Source organism: Triturus cristatus, chromosome 2_2 (genome assembly GCF_964204655.1).
Source record: "Triturus cristatus chromosome 2_2, aTriCri1.1, whole genome shotgun sequence".
NCBI lineage: Eukaryota > Metazoa > Chordata > Amphibia > Caudata > Salamandridae > Triturus > Triturus cristatus.
The window spans coordinates 723,104,353-723,122,248 of NC_140582.1; positions in this window are offsets into that span (position 1 = coordinate 723,104,353).

Genomic DNA, 17,896 nt, shown 5'->3' on the forward strand with positions numbered 1-17,896 from the left:
TTGCCTACCTCCCAAAAGGAATCCTATGTCAAATTAACAAATAAACAGAGACATGACAGTTTCTGATGATCGGGTCATTCAAATCCAGTGTTGCTTGAATCTGGTAGAATGTCACAAACAATTGTCAATTATGGCCTACAAGCACTTTGGCCTACAATTGTGAGACACATCAACAGCTATGTCTAGTTAATAGACAGTGAGGAATTGGCCAATATGAATGCAGAATAGCGTGAATTGGGGACAACACAACAATGTTTTGGATCACATGATGGCAGACATATTACATTAGGACTAACACACCACAAGGAGCAAGTGCAATATAAGCCCTGCAACTTTGATCCTATCGCTGTGCAAGCTGCCTTTGTACCAGCTTTGTACACCCAAACTCTGTGACAGACATTCCCAGGACCAAACCATGTCCACTTTGTACATCTGAACAGCATCATATACCTGCTAATGTCACAAATCTGAAATGTCCAAATGAAAATGCCATAGTGAAGGTACCGAAAACAGACCAACACAGAGAGATAGGCTAAGGAAACATACATTTGACACACATCACATTGTCAACTTCTAGAGAACATAGTCCAAGACAACATTTACAGCTGAACAAAGCTACACTTAAAATACAAACACCTTTCCCCAAATATTTCCAGACCCATATATTCCTAATATGTAGCATTAACATCTGCCTCACAACATCAGTACAAGTGTTGCAAGGATGGTCAAAGTCATCACATCTCACACCATACTTACACTCAGGAGAAGTAGTTTTGGATGAGATCTTGATGCAAGTCAACTCATTCCTCTTCACTACTATCATCATCTTCATTTGGCCCCACCTGGTAGCTCTTTATAGCTTGCATCCTCTGGAATGCTTACATTACACAATGTATGCAATCAACATAATGCTTACTCGCTGACACTCAGCCTTTATTTTTTGTAGCTCATATTGTCCCAACCCCAAGCAATTTCCCAGTGATGTAGTATGCATGCATCTGTGCATTGACAAAAAATGCAGACTCAATTGGCCCATAAAAGGGGGTTGAGACTAAGAGATTGAGAATGAGATGAGAAGCAAACATAATTTGTAGCAATTTATTAGTAGTCCCAAAATGAAGTTTAGGAAATTTGAAATAGGGTTAGGTTTAAGAAATTAGCAATAGGTCCATGATACTATTAGTCCTATAGAAGTCCAATTTACAAAAGTTTAATGTTACTGTGTTTGCCTTTCCCTGTCAAAATATGTTTATGGAGATGATGATTAACTGTACCAATAATCTTATTTTCTTTTATTTATTTCTTATATGAGCATTCAGTGCCACTGCCTCCACAAGTGCCTCGCAGATGGCTCTGCTGGCCCCAGTTAGTGCTCCTGTGGTGAATATTATTATTTTCAGTCTACATTTAGAATTGTTTTTCCTGTTTGCTGTGCCTGTCTCCTATTTTTTTCCAACTCCTCTTCATTCTATGTGTTTGTTTCCTAAATTCTTCTTATCCCTGCATTATCCTACTTACTTATTTTCTGTATTTCAAATTACTGTACTTGACATCAAACCGTCTGACCTAGTCTGTCTGTTCTGTAATTAATTTTCTTCTGCTTTGTCAGTAAGCTTTCCCTCTACCCTTATATAAGATGAGACGTGGCGCCGCGGCCAGGGCGACTTACTCTGGAATCTGGGGAACACGGGTCAATGCCCGGTGCTGGCGGCAGATTAGCCCAGCACCATGTGGCTCTGGACAATAGCTTGCTTAATCTTCCCGACGGCTGCAAACGCCTAGAGACCCTTACGGGTGATTGTTCGCGCTTTACAAATGTGGATTATTATTATTATTATATATCTCTTCACCACTGGTGGTACTGTAAGACTCAGGGAATCAATTCTAGGTCACATACTCTACTGTGAAGATTTCTTGCCCAAGTAAAGGCTTTCTTTTTCTTGTTCATGCTCAAACAGTAAAATGAGAAAGTGGCATGGTCACTGTGGAACCCCAATGTTGTGTCTGTAATATTATCATAGTATACCACCAGTTAATGACAGTACAGCTTGTTGCAGGGATTCTGCACAAACACAGCGCTATGCGCAGGATTATATCACCTTAGTGCATAGGGACTGGGGCTTTCTACCAACTTAGTACCCACAAACCCAGGACCAACCAGATATAGTGTCTCACTTGCTCTCCCATTCACTTACAGAAAAACAAATGGTTAGACACCCCAGAATACAACACTCCCAGATATCTCAGGAATCACAGTAACAAGACACACCCTTTTGCTTGCACTCTTGTACTAGTTCACAATAAGATCTTATTTTAACTATCGTGGTCTAACATGCAGAATACGTGCCACAACAAGTAGGAAAATGCATAGTACAAATATAGTTAGCATAGCAGCTAGTCCATATATCATGAAGGGAGATGTCATCATAAAAAGACAATGGAGAGAACACTATAGTGCCTAACCTCCTTTCCCTTGCTAAGAAGAAGCATTAATATATAAAAGAAGATCTCTTGGCTTTGTCTGCAGATCCCATACCTTAGCCTATAGATGATAGATCTATGTCTTGCTATTCTCCCTGGAAAGGTCCCTCTCCAAGTGTCTGTCACCTATTTGTGTACCCCACTAAAAACCCAAGTATGCTGTCCAAACAACAGCTGCATCAGTATGTTTTGTCTAAGGGCTAAGGTCTGGCCAGAACAAAATACCAAGGGGCATTGTTGTTCGACCTTACACATAATCTTCAATCAACATTCCAGGAACATGCAGAGAGTCAAAACAGCGATGAGTTCTCATATGAAAGCAGTCTTTGAAAATATTGCAAACATAAAGACGTGTAGTAACGTGCGCAAAAGCAGCAGGCAAACTGCAACGTGCTCATGCTAATTTAATGAAAAATAACAATGTCCTCATGGGCCATGTGACACCTTCCCCTTGGTCCGGTGTTAGCCCTGTGCAAAAAACAAAAATCAGAGGTATGCAGAGGCAAAGCGTCTTAGGCATAGTCCAATTGGTGTATTTGTGAAGCACATTTTTTTGTATGTATTGCAAATGTAAATGTATGTGTCTTGTAAAGCGCACTGCTGCCCTGAGGCGTCGTGGTGCTGTAGACCGCTGGGGAACCCGTCCTGGCAGGTCCTATGAGATGGTCCCTCCAGGGTATCTCCAAGGTGAAAGCAGGCATCCCTGGCGAATGTGGGGGGCCGTTGTGGAGATGAGGCAAGCTAATGCCCAGAGTTGCCGAGTGTGATCCCTGGTTAGAGTAGGCACCGAAGCGAGAATTATCGAGTCCACTGGCCCTGGTCCACGACCCTATGGCGTCGGGAATTGAACCCTGGTCCCGGGCCGTCCTCTGCTTCCGGGTCTGCTGCATCTAACCAGTGAGCCACACTACTCCACCAAGGGTATAATGTTCTCCCAAAATGTTTTGCCAATTGGGTGCTCAAAAATGCTATCCATTCATGGTTAGTCATCAGAGAAAAAAAATGATGCGGGAAAAGTGGAATGCCATGAATTCCAGAATGTTGTCTTTCCCTTCCATTGTAAAAAGTTATGCAATCCAGTTGAGTAGGTCCAACAAGCACACAAACTCCTCATATCACAAAGCTGTTAGGAGCATCTCAGGGCATCCTTCGTTAACCTCAATGAAACTGCAGTCTATGAGGCGCTGTGCAAGAGCACAGGTACTCAAGTCTGCCGTTGGTCCAAGTAGAGGGTCGCACACCAAACGCCTTCCCATGGCACATGCCCGGTCATGTGCCTTCAATGGACCCATTAACAGATCATATTCCAGGGCAGCATGTGTGGTATTGGACAGGCAGACATCCATGGCCCACTGAAGAAGGCACCGGGGGCAGTGGAACCCAAGTTGAACACAGGTGAAGTAGGCATAACGGAAGGTCAGCCAGTAGTCAATAGCAAAAGACTCCACTGGCATAGAACCAAAGAGCTGCCTCATTCGATCACGGTACAGGTGCAACTGGACCTTGTCTGGTAGCTCCACAGATCAAGCATCCATTCCGTAGCAATAAAAGGAGAACCAGCACACCGCAAATCAACAGGAGCACCAGAGGAAACCCTCAGAAGGTGCTGGAAAAAATAGAATGAATAAAGGACAGAATTATTCCAAAAATAGTCTGAAAGGAAGAAACAAGGACGGATCCTACAAGTTTAAACAAGTGAGAAAGGCCCTCCGTATCAGACGCATTAAATATTTGGTGTATTCATTCTCCAAAATGGAGTGGGAGATTTGTGTTTAGCAGCGGGTGTATCTCACTTGTGGTTCTTCTAACCTGTAATTCGAAGGTCTCTCTAGCTGAGGTGAGAGAGACTTCTTTTTGAAACAATATCGCTTTGAGTCTGCTAAGCTTGTTGAAATCTGTTTTCAAAGTTGCAATGAAAGGCAAAAGGGAACTATCTACAATCCCATGCGGGGATGAAAATAGGACATTGCTGCAACATGTAACACGTTGTGAACCCGTTACTATATACGGGATGCTAGCTCTCAAGCCACAGCAATCGTGGTTATTAAAAATATGTTAACTACAATTAGAAAGCAAAGGTAATGCAGGAATGATAGCCGGGGCTGGGGTACCTTTCAAAAAACAAGCCAGATTAGGGGCCGAATCATTACAGGCTCCGTGAAGCTTAACCTGTTTACAGACTAGAGAAGGTCCTACTGTGGAATCCCAGTCTTTCCCTGTAAGGAAACTTCCTTCTCTATGCGCTGACATCTGTAGGTGAAAGGTAACAACCACAATTCGTGAATGTAATTATTGCGCAGGGGCTCATATCTATCAAAGGGAAGATGTTTCAGGCATGCTGTGAACTGTAAAAGTGAGATAGGCAATGAAATAACCCCATGTGTTAACCATACAGGTGAATCAGTTTCAGCTACTGGAAACGGTAACTGTTCTAATTGTTCAATGTGTAACAATGTGTATGTGGTATCTTTCATGCACATTAGTTTCTGTTTAGCAGTGAAATTAAACGGCAAAAGCAGTGCAGAAGAATTCGAATACTTCATGGAACTTTTCCATTTTTGAGTTTTGCAACGTCCAAGCAAACTGCATTACAGCATGTAACTGATTTTGACCATGATACAAAGTAGGCAGTTCATGTTGAGCAATGACAATGACAGAAGATACAATATTATTTAAAGTGTATATACGGGAAGACAGTGTATTAATTATATTATCGGGAACTGCAAGAATTTTTTCTAAATTAGCTTGATCGATTTGGAGCAGACGCACCGCATCTTCCATCTGCAACAGTTTCCAAAATTATTTATAAGCTGAATAAATAAAAAGTTTTGTACGAGGGGACTTTAGACCTAAAAAAAATCTGCCAAATCAATGTCACCTGACAAACGAGAAAGGTGTTGTTTTACAGACAACAGTGTGGAATGTTCTAACCATTGCTGACATAATTTACCCACAGAGTATGTGGTAACTGTATGCGAATGTGGGAAGCGTGTATCAGGTCTAATCTGTTTAAAATCTTTTGTAGTATTCAAAACATGTAATTGACATGCATTTAAAGTTGTCGGCCACACAAACCATCCCAAGGCGTCAATATAGAAAGAGTTAAGTGTGCCATTTTGAAACAAGACAGCTAAGTCTTCAAACGTGTGGTTAGTGTGTGTTTGCCATTTATCATATGGAGCCAATAATGGATTCAAGGGAATATTTAGGTTTTTAGCCATGGCTGAACCAAAACAAGTAGTCTGTTTTACCATATCATTTATAAAAAGAGATTTAAGACGGTATCAGAAATGCACAATGCAAAGCTTCAGTGCCTTGCACTTGCCAATCTCTAGTGCCCCAAATGGATTCTAAATCATTTGTTTCCTTCCAATGCTCATAACCCTTCATTGACAAATAATTCCTGAAGGACATGGAGTAAACCAATTTAGTGTGCATTAACATAAATTTAAACTGTGGAGGCATCTTCAATTTATAAAAATAGGACTGTGGATCAGACGGATTGCAACCAGAAAAATACGCAAAGACATGGACATCCCAGACAATGCCATCAACAACATGGAACACTGATATATTGACAAGGGCTTGGTCTCTCTTCATGATATGGGACGATGTGTGAGGGACGAGAACTCCATCTACAAAGTTCAAAGCAGAGCGTTCAGGTAAATAATAATGGCCATTAATGAGTAAGAAAATTACAGTCACAAATCCGATTCAGATGAAGAGGAATATCATCGGAAGGACCATACAGATATATGTCCAGGGTGGGACCGATTAAGTCTTTTTGAACCAGGAGATGAAAATACTGGTACGGGTAGGGGTTGCCGGCACAGAAGATGATGAGGAAGATGTGTCAGAGGAAAAGCTAGTTCGATCCATGTAATAACCACTGGACCCCAGCTGAAACAATGCCGGATGTGTTGCATCAGATGTTGCAGGTATGGTACTCTCAGGAATGTCAATTATGACTTCAACTGGAGTAGAAGCATACTCAATATCTGCAGATGTGGATCTAGAAGGAATATCAGGCAATAGATCAATTGAAGATTCCATCTCCCTCTCGGATTGCTTGGGTGAAGTCGAAGAAACAAAAGCCATCAGATTCAATGAAAGATCTCGACGTGGAATGCTTGGAGGCATACTATTCAGTATCGGCCATATAGTGTAACTTGACATGTTTGATGGAAATGTAACGGTTCTCCTTACGACCAGGTGAAGGAGGCAGGATCACTGTAAAGATGCCTTTCAAACCAAGGACTCTGACCGTTGCAGGGTAGGATGAACCAAATCCTTTTTTGTTCTCCACCTTTTCTCGGGCCAGATTTCAAACTTTCGGAAGCCAGACAGAAACAAGAATCAGCACCGCTGGATCTGTGGAAGAGGGCAACTGGGCTCTTGCTTATGAATCACAAGTTTTTGTAGATCCTGTAACATAGCACAATGATTATCTACATCAAAGGTTGCGGCAGCTGCCACAAAGTCTAGACCATCAAGGTCTGGCACAGACATTTTAATGCCAAAGATAATTTTGTATGGGGTTTGCTCACCCAGAGATGTTCTAGGGAGATTATTTAGTGCACGTTGGACTCCATACAGATGAGTCAGCCAATCCCTGCTAGTACCTAAGACCCTATCTGTTAAAGATTGCTTTAAGTCACTGTTCATTCGTTCCACAACTGAATTGCCGTCAGGCCGGTATGGAGACAAAAATTGCACCTGAACCCCCAGTGACTTCATTGCATCCCGGTAAGCCTTAGAGGCAAATGTCCCGATAAAGACACGCAAATCCTTAATAACAGTTTGAGGGTCAGCACTACGTTTCAACCAAACCCAAAGGAATCTATTGCATGAATCCACTACAACCAAAATATATTGGAAAGCAGTGTCTGATGTCAAAGGACAGCAGTGGTCAAGATAATTTCAGCTAAATGTCTGATTAGAGATGCAAAACTGAGTGTGGGGTGGACATGCAACAGTAGAAAGCTTAATTTGTTGACAAATGTCGCAAGAAAGTACATATTTACGTGTCTGTTGACATAAATCACGGCACCAGAAATGTTGCTGTTAAAGAGACACTGTAGCTGACATTCAGGCATGCGCAGAAGCTATGCCTTCATGAGCGGCAATAATCAACGAAAGTCTGTGGTCCTCATTGGGAATCAGCCGATCCCCAACGGATGGGATAGTTGCAAATGGGACTTGATCAGACAACAAGTGGTAAGTGTAACATGAAGGTAAACCTTGTGGATACTACGTTCCCTCCTTCGTAGCTGCAAAAGCTGCTAGAATGTCATCATTTCACCATTTCAAATTTTAGACTGTTACTAATAAAACAAGGTGATTTAAACTTCCAAGTTATTTGACTCAGATCTCTAGCTTAAATTGTTCATGCTCAACTGATGTATTAGCTCAGGGAGATCTGTTCATATCTCTTTCTAAGTGTCAAACTTTTCCTTAAAAAATTAAGTACTACCCAACAAACGTCTTAATTTTCAGGTTACTGTAAATAGCATAGGCTGTCGAGATGAGATCTAAATTTAATTTTCCTTAAAATAGGTATTAAAACTCTTGCCTTCGGGTGTCATATAAAGAGCACAGCAGGAACTAATGGCATGTATTTTGTGCAGATAGTTGGTCCCACCTACACAGTGGAAAATTTCTGGACTAACAGTTTTTGATGGGAATGGCTATTACGAGGTTGATCCTAAAAAATCTGAAAAGGAATAGGTACTGCCTATAAAGAGGTTTCAGCACGCAGGTCAAGTATGGTTCTATATCATTTGTTGTCACCAGTAGGACATATCTTACCAGTGCTAGCATGATTTGTGCTTTTCTTAGCCTTACATTAGAGCAGTGATACAGAAATTTGCAGTAATAGTAATAGATTTTCAAGCAGTTCTTTCACGCCTAATGATTCAAAAGACTTCTTTAGGTAGAGCAGCCAGGGAATCTCAACCAACCTTGTTAAGCCTAAACAATCAGATTTCCAAGCACGCACCAAAGAGGACTCAGGATTAGACCATACCTTAAACCCATAATAATAAAGGAGAGATGCTTAGCGAATCTGTCAAATATGGAAAGTCAAGTTGTTCATGGCATTATATGTTTACCGTACCTTGAGAAACCTGTCATAATCTCAAAAAGGAGTTTTCCGCTTTATATAAAGGTTCTACATTTGTATATCCTCATAGGCTGGCACCGTATGATCATGCTGAAACACATTTTGTTTTCTAGAGATGGACCATCTCATTAACATGATTTTGTCCTAATTTCTAGGTAAATCAAAAAATAGCTTCAATGTTACTTTTAAACTAATTTGCCCTAATTGTTTAAACAAGTTTCCAAGCCAAGAAAGAGCTGCCTAAAATTCCCCAAACATTAACATATTGTACTTCCTCCAGTACTATGCTCCCCATCATATGAGTTTTATATTTCATATTGCATGGCCCACATGTCATAACAAATGGTTTACCATAGTTGATTTTAAGATCTAATGTAGACCACAGCTTAAAAAGAAACATCCAATAAGAATGGAAAGAATTCACAAAGTCCAGCTGTCAGCTACACCCAGTCATGTGACACAAGACAGGCTGTAGTTCTAAAACAGGGGGGGGGGTGCCATATTATCACTGCTACTCCTGAGCTAATAAATAACCATAAAGAAATGGGGAGTGCAGGAACCAATATATACTATCAACTTACATATGCAAAACAATATGCACTTGTTTGCAAGTCACAAAACTCACTTGTGTGAAACAAAATTTATTAGAATAACTGGCAGATATTATATATGTTTGTGCGCAACCCTATGGGCACTTATTTGTTGTATTATCCATTCATATAACCATAAAGAGTTGCCAAAATAAATATTTTCAAACAAATTGATACATAAGCACAAAAAGCACATACACATTCTGTACTCTTTTCTTGCTTGCTCCAATCACTATTTTTGGAAATTATAACTGGTGTTTATGAATACATTCAAAAAGTCCATTATCCACAAGGAGGTAGTGAGGGTAATGAACAAGTAACGTCTCTCCGTGACAGATTCCTCACTTCCCCAACATGGGAAATTATTAAGTTCATATTCAGTGACCCAAGACAGGCTGTAGTCACAAAGAGGTAAGGGTAGGAAAATGCCAAATTCTAAAAGTGGCATTTTCAAAATTGTAATGCAAATCCAACTTTACCATTAAAGAGGGTTTATCATTACATTTCCATCTGTACAAAACATGACTATATGTACCTCCTCTCATTTAATAATTACAGCTTATTAAATGTAATAAGGAATCCCCAATGGTATCCTATGGGAGGGTAGGCCTCACAGTAGTGAAAAATGAATTTGGGAGTTTTTAACCACCAGAACATGCCAAACGTAAGAGAACATGTCCAACCTTTTCATTACACAGCTCCATGTCCTATGGGCTACCTAGGGCCTTCCTTAGGGTTGACTTATATTTATTAAAAGGGGAGTTTAAGGCTTGGAAAGAGGGTTCAAATGCCAAGTCAACATGGCAATGCAACACTGAATCCAGGCTGCAATGGCAAGCCTGGACATGTTTCAAAGTGCTACTTAAGTAGGTGGCACAATAAGTGCTGCATGCCCTCTGGTAGCATTTATTTTCAGACCATGGGTATATGGAATGCCACTCTACAAGGGATTTAGAAGTAAAAGAAATATGGCAATTAGGTATATGCCAATCAATCAAACCATTTTAGGGGAGTGAGCACCAGCACTTTAACACAGGTCAGCAGTGGTAAGTGCATAGAGTTCTAAGGCCAAGAGAAGCAATCATTTAGCAAAAATTGGAGGTAAGTTGGCAAAATGTTTGGGGAAGACCACCCTAAGGCTGACAGGTCTAACACATCCTATTCCCACCAGGGGCAGTGGTGGGACGTCCAGGGAAGCAGTTGCTGAAGTTGGGGCTCAGGAGAGAAACAGATAAGTTCTTGTATCCAGTTATCTATGTGATTAGACTGACAATATGATTACAACATGTGGAAGGTGAGGGAGAGACTACAATGAACAAAAAAACCTTTGGAACTTACTACCGTTATCAATTATGGAGAAGATGCTATAACACAAATGGTGCTTCGCCCAAGATGTTTGCACACCTTAAAAAATACCCTACGCCCACTGGCTCCCATCATCTGCATGAATTTGAACACAACTCTGATCTCTCTCATTTGGTCAGGTAAGGCAGGTAGGGTAGCTCTGGCAACATAACTAGAAACCCAAGTGCAGGGTGAATTGGGAATGGCAGACATGGAAATGTATTCTAACGCAGCACAGTTACCGCACATAGTCAAATGGGCAACAACAACTGGGAGAAGCGTCTACTCATGGCAACACATAGAGACATTCCATTGCTAGAATTGCTCATGTGAGGAGAACACAGCCCCATGACTTATCCATTTGTAATACATTCATCTGGCAGGATATAGTAACCCATAGTAGAAAAAGTATGTGGAGACCCTTTTGTTTGGCTGCCTAGGTATCTGGAATCTTCATCCTTCTCAGCATATATTCAAAGACATGTCAGTACTTCACTGCTGGGAAGGGGCTGCCATAAGCTAGGGAATTTATACCCAGGTAAGGTCTTTCAAGAAGAGCAGTAAACATTCGAGGTAGGACCGCTACAGCTTCTTCACTTTGCTAGTCTGGCTACTACTGCCAGGGAGATATGCACTGTTTTCACCACCACCGCATTGAATGGGGCGCCTTTTTGCGACCCTGCTCTTTAATGCCTTAAAAGGAGACAAAGACAAATCTGAATTCGCTAGAGAGCTGTTCACGGATTTAAAATGGAAAATAGCATGTACCTTGGTACAAGAGTGTCTTGCAATCCACTAATCAAAATGTTGTATTTTGATTATATTCAATGTACGTATCTCATTCTAATGTAGCTAAGTAATATTTATGCATCACAGAAACTCCTGCTTCACCTGATTACTTCAATTACGCTTTTAATTAGTCAAAAGGAAAATGACCCATGTTAAATATAAGATAAAAAATTTGACACATGGCTTTGTCATGCTTGACGGAGCCAACCGATAAACTGCAAGAAGCATTGACAGAACTGCTGTGGCAGCGAATCCTGGCAATGCTTTAAGAAATGACCACCAGCTTGGTGGTCATTTCATAATTTGGTGGATAGAAGTGCAGTCAAGTAAATAACTTTGTCACCCTGACTGCTAAACCTCTGCCCACCAAATTATATATGGGCCTCTCTGTTAGACAACAAGGGCCTGATTTAGAGATTGGCAGATGGGTTACTTTGCCACAAAAGTGATGACTGTCCTATCCACTGTGTTACAAGTGACACTGTAGGTAATGTACTTGTAATATGTCATAAGGGATATCCATTATTATCAGGCAATTGTCATTCATCCCTACCCTCCCTACACCTCCACTGCAGTTTTGTTCTGTTATAAAATATTTCAAGCGGAGGAAAGTCTAATAAAATTCACATACAGCAATGTGCTATATTTGTTTACGAGATTTCAGCGAGACATAACCTGGTCAATTGCTGAAAGCTAGGCATGGAGAACTCCTTCAACGATATGTACTGGTCTCTCCTCACACTATGATTGCAAATCCCTCAATATGACGTTACAGAACACTTTGCAATCACAATTGGTTAGGCAGATTGGTTGATGAGATCAAAGTTTGCTGCTCTGACTTTTTTGGAAATTGCAATAATGGTGCACAATGGATTTGATGCATGGAGCAAAATATGAAACTTGAAAATCATGCAACAAAAAGGTAGGGAAAGAAGTCTGTCACGATAAAGGGGCTTTGAGGAAGGAAGTGTGAGAGACAAGCATGCTGTGTATGGTTTTAAGCTGGTAACTGTGAGCAGCTCTGCAGGTTCCTTTTTAGCATTGCTTCTGTACATAGTCTACTTAGCTGGTTACTGTACTGTGTTGTAAATTCTGAGATATTTTGTTTAAAATGTATGGTCCTGAGCAGGCATAGCTTAAAGTGAAAAGTGGAGAGATGTGCAGCAATGAACTTTGTTAATATCATTCAAAATCTGACTGTTGCTGTGAAATGGCAAGAAGTGGTCATAGTAATTTGCTAGATGGGACCTGCAGCGTTGGACTAAATTAGAGTTCTTTGTTGGCCAGCGGTATGTGGAAGATCTCTTCAGTTATTCAGTGCCTGCTCAGTTGGTGATGGGCGGATAGTTGGCCGGGTGTGTACGAAGAAAGATGGCTGGTTAGATGGCTAGATGAATAGGTGAGTACATGAATGGATGACTGAGCAAGTTGCATGTGTGAGACCAAAGGAGGGAATTTGAATTTTTTTTATCAACAGTTCTCGTTCACACAAACCTTTCATGTACATAAATATTTGTACTAATCAATGAAATACCAAATCACAGTTAAAATGTCAACAAGAACATGTAAAAGCATAAAAGTGAAATTTTCGAAAAATGGTGTTTCAAAGGGCAAGGACTGAGTATGTGTGCAAAGTAAATGCATGTGGACATTTAGAGTTTTGTGAGGCTGGTTCAGAGGGTGCGCAGAGCGCATGAGGCTTAATGAATGGGGGTAATTGGACAAAATGTTGAGTAAAACATATTGAGATAAAAAAATATTGAGTTTGTAATATCCTGATCCACAAATATTGTGATGCAGGAATATCATTGACTACAATATCGATTTTCTAACGTAAGTAATATCGATGTAAAAATATCTATCTTGTTAATATTGTTTACAGAATCATCAGAGTTGCTAATATCAGTGGTAAAAATATCTATGCTGTTAATATCATTTAAAAAACATTTTTGTTAATAATATAGTTTTTTTATTATTTTTACGTACTTTAGTATATGTTTAAATTGTTTATGTTATAAATTGTTTGTATTTTAATATAGTTTGTAAATGGTTAGTTGTTTTCTAATTTAATATAATTGTTTATTGTCATTTTTAGTGTTGCAGCGGGTTTTGTGTTTTGTAGGGGTAAAGGGTGGGAAGTACAGGACTTTTACGGACTCACTAGGCGACGCCCTAAGCCAGTCACTTTTCAAATACGCTAATTTCACTATGTTAGGGGATTTTAACCTTCACTTGGAATCCAAAGGTTCCCCTGAGACAGACAATTTTCTACAGATAACTGAGCTCCTCACTTTGAAACAACTGGTACAGCAACCTACCCACCAGGCTGGCCACACTCTAGACGGGATCTGCTCCAATCTCTCCGCTCTTACAGTGTCCCTTCTGATTCCACTGATCTGGACTGACCACCACATGATTCCACTGATCTTAGATTATCCATCTACAGACAGCCAGGACTGCTCCCCCAACTCCAAACCCCACCGCAACTGGTCCAAACTTATCAGAAATCCCAAGCTCCGGCCTTATGCTCAATCTTGTACCCCTACCCTCACAGGTAACCCGAATCAAGACTCGGGGTACTTTCACACTTGGATCTCCAACATTTGCAATGATCTGGCGCCCTTAGAAGGCCAGAACAATAAGAAAAAGACTAGGAAAATTAAAGCTCAGCGACCACCTTGGTTTACCCCTGAGCTAGCTAAAGAACAACACCAGTGTAAACATTTAGAACGTAAATGGAGGAAATCCTATGCTATCGAGGATAAACAAGCCTACAAAACCTGTAGAAAACTCTACCATGCCTTTATTAAAACTACAAAAAAATCTTATTACTCCAAAGTCATACTAGAGTCCAAACTTGATCAAATATCCATTTTTAAAATAGTCAACTCCTTCACCAATCCTAAGGGACTAAAAAAGGATCTTCCCCCTTCACAAGCTCTGTGTGACAATATTTCCAATTACTTTGAAGAGAAGATCTCCAAAATACAAATATTTTTTCGCTTACCCCTCCTAACATCAAGACGGAAATCCCCACTCCTTCTCCAACCCTTGCAAAGCTCTCCTCCTTTTTACCAGTGTCATTGGAAGCCACATCCAAGGCCATAATGACATGCAGTTCAGGTTCTCCGTTGGATGCCTGCCCCCCCAGGATCCTACATAAACTTATCGACACCGTCAACCCATTGGTCAACCAAATAGTCAATTCCTCGTTAGACACAGGCATTGTCCCTGAGGATTGGAAACTTGCCCTGGTTAAACCCCTCAAAAAGAAGGAAAATATAGACGCATCAGTCCTCTCTAACCTACGGCCAATATCACTGCTCCCAGTACTGGGCAAAATAACGGAGAGGTTTGTACTTAAAGAGCTTTCAAATGTCATCGAATCAAATAATATCCTCCACTTTCAGCAATCTGGTTTTCGCCCTAGGCACTCAACGGAGTCTGCCCTCTTAGAAATCACAGAGGTGTTAAAGACCCTTGCTGACTCTGGTAAAAAAGCTGTACTAATCCTCCTGGACCTTTCCGCCGCGTTCGATACCATCTCTCACGATATCCTTCTGGCTAGACTCGAACGCGGCGGTATCACGGGTATTGTACTGGCATGGATTAGATCCTTCCTCACCAATCGCAGACAAACCGTGGCGTTAGGTCCCTTCCTTTCCACAGAGAAGACTATAACCATAGGGGTTCCTCAGGGCTTCTCCTTGAGCCTTCTGTTGTTTAACGTTTATATGGCCCCCCTCATCTTCCTTATAAAATCCTTCGGAATTGAAGTCACCTCTTACGCCGACGATACTCAAATGATCGTCTCCCTGGACAAAAACAATAATGAAGCTGAAAGCAATTTTCAATCATGTCTCTCTCAAGTCATACAGTGGATGAAGAACAATCATTTACAATGCAACACTGATAAAACTGAAATCCTACCCATTGGCACGAATGTTACTTTCATTCCTGACAGGTGGTGGCCGGAAGGTACTCCACCCCCACCAGATACAGTCAAGGTGGCCAGAAACCTGGGGGTCAAGTTTGACTCTTCCCTATCCTTCCTCCCTCATGCACTGGTTACGGCGGGCACCTGCTTCAGTGTAATAAGATCCTTGAAGAAATTCTTTGATCTGATCCCTCTGGCTGCCAGGAAATCTGTAACGGTTGATCTTGTCCTCTCACGCTTGGACTATTGCAACAGCCTGTTGGCCGGGGCTAACAAATCCACAATTAAAAGATTACAAATAGCACAAAACGCTGCAGCCCGCCTGGTTCTTAGGCTCCCACGTACTTCGTCGGCATCCTCGGCTCTAAACACTCTACATTGGCTCCCCATTCATAAAAGGATTCTCTTCAAAATGCTTCTGATCACCTATAAAGCCTCTCGCCGGACAGGCCCTAGATATCTCGCAGCGCGTTTCTCACCCTACATTACCACCAGGACCCTCAGATCTTCCTCGGCCAATTTGCTAAAACCACCCCATTTTAGACTTGCCACCAAAGGTGGAAAAACAGTCCCCTATCTTGGCTCTAAGGCATGGAACGTACTCCCTTCTGGCTTACGTATGCAACAATCAGAGACGTCTTTTAGGAAAGCACTCAAAACCTGGATTTATAAATGTCCAGATGACCTCTGTTTTGCTTTAATCTAACTTCTCCCTTTCGTTCTTCTTATTCCAGTTTCTTCACCCCGTCCTTTTAGCGCCAGGAGGCTCCTTGCGGAGTGACAGTTCGCGCTCTATAAATACTCTTTTACATTACATTTACATTACATTATTCACAATCAATTAATGAATAATTTTGTAATTATTATTAATTATGTAATTGATAAATAATTCTGTAGAATATGTAATTAATTTAGTTTTTGAGTTAAGTTTCAGTCGCAGTTGCGGGGTTTGTAGATATACAGAGTGGGAAGTAAATTAATTATAATTAATTAATTATTACGTTTTTAATTATTATTAATTATTAGATTGAAAATTACTTATGTAGATTTTGTAATACATGTATTTTTTCATTTATGTTTTAGGTATGTTGTGGGGTTTTTAGGAGTACAAGGTGAATAGTGAAATAGTGTAATTAATTAATAATTAATTTTTAATTATAAATAATATTCAATTGATAATTAACTATGAATGTTTTGTAATTAATTTATTTTGTAAGTTATTTTTTAGGTGCACGTTGTAGGGTTTGTTGGGGTACAGGGTGAGAAGTAAATTAATTTTAATTATCTGAAAAATAATTTTTAATTATGAATTATTTAATTGAACTTTAATTTTGTAAATGATGTAATGACCTTATTTTTTAAGTTATGTTTTAGGTGCGGGTAATGGGGTTTACATTTGTTACAGGATGGAAAGTAAATTAATTAGTATTTACTTATAATAAATTTAAAATATTCTTCATTATTTAATTGGTAATTAATTGTGTAGATTGTGTAACTAAGATATGATTTTGATTATATGTCAGGTACAGGTTGTTGTGTTTTTAGTGTTACAGGTAGAAAGTTAATCAAGAAATAATGTATCGATAATGAATAACTTCTTTGCTATTAATTATTTAATCGATAATTATGTTAAATGTGAAATTATATTTGTTAAGTTATATTTTAGGTGTGTGTTCAGTTTGTAGAGGAATGGGGGAAGTTATATTAAGTAGTAATAAATTAAAAACATTTAGTTAAAAAAATATATAATATTATTTAATATGTTAATTATGTTATATTTTGTTTATTTCTACTGCATTTTAAATGCTGGCTGGAATGTTCATGGAAATATAGTGTTATTTTACTGATATTAATAATATTTCTGTTAATTGATAATACTTATTGATAATTGTAATATTATGTTATATTTTTATATTTTGCTCGCATTAAGACATTTGGGGCCAGATGTACGAAGTATTTTTGCATGCACAAATGGGTTGGTGACTCGTTTGCGCACGCAAAAATACCTAAGGGCATGTACAAACCCTAATTAACGAGTTGCAATTTATTTGCGACTTGCTAATTAGGATTTGAGACTTGCTATTAGGAAGGCGCGTTTCAAGGGCATCCCTTCCTAATAGGGAGTTTGAGCCCGATGTATGACTGTTTTGCGACCGCAATTTACCACCTACTTCAAGTAGGTGGTAAAGCATTTGCATATGGGAAGGGGTCCCCAGGGGATCACTTCCCCTTTGGGAATGCATGTGAAAATATTTTTTAAGGGCAGGCAGTGGTCACAGGGACCACTGCCTGCCCTTAAACAATTAACCAAAAACTTTTTTTTTTTTTTATTTATTCTGTTTTCCTTCAAGGAAAATGGGCTGCATTTAAAACAAAAACTGCTATATTTAAAAGAAGTCCCAGACATGGAGGTCCGCTGAGCCCAGCAGGCCACCATCACTGGGAGGGCCAGCTATTCCCAATGGGGTCGCAAATTGCAAGTGGCTCATTATTATTCATGGGCATCACTTTTTGCGGCCCCATTGGGAATCGCTAACAGTGTCTCCAACACTGTTGGACATTTGCTTTTGCAGCTCGCAAATTGCGAGTCGCAATGTTTTGCAATTTGCAAATCGCAAAAGCAATTGGTCGTAC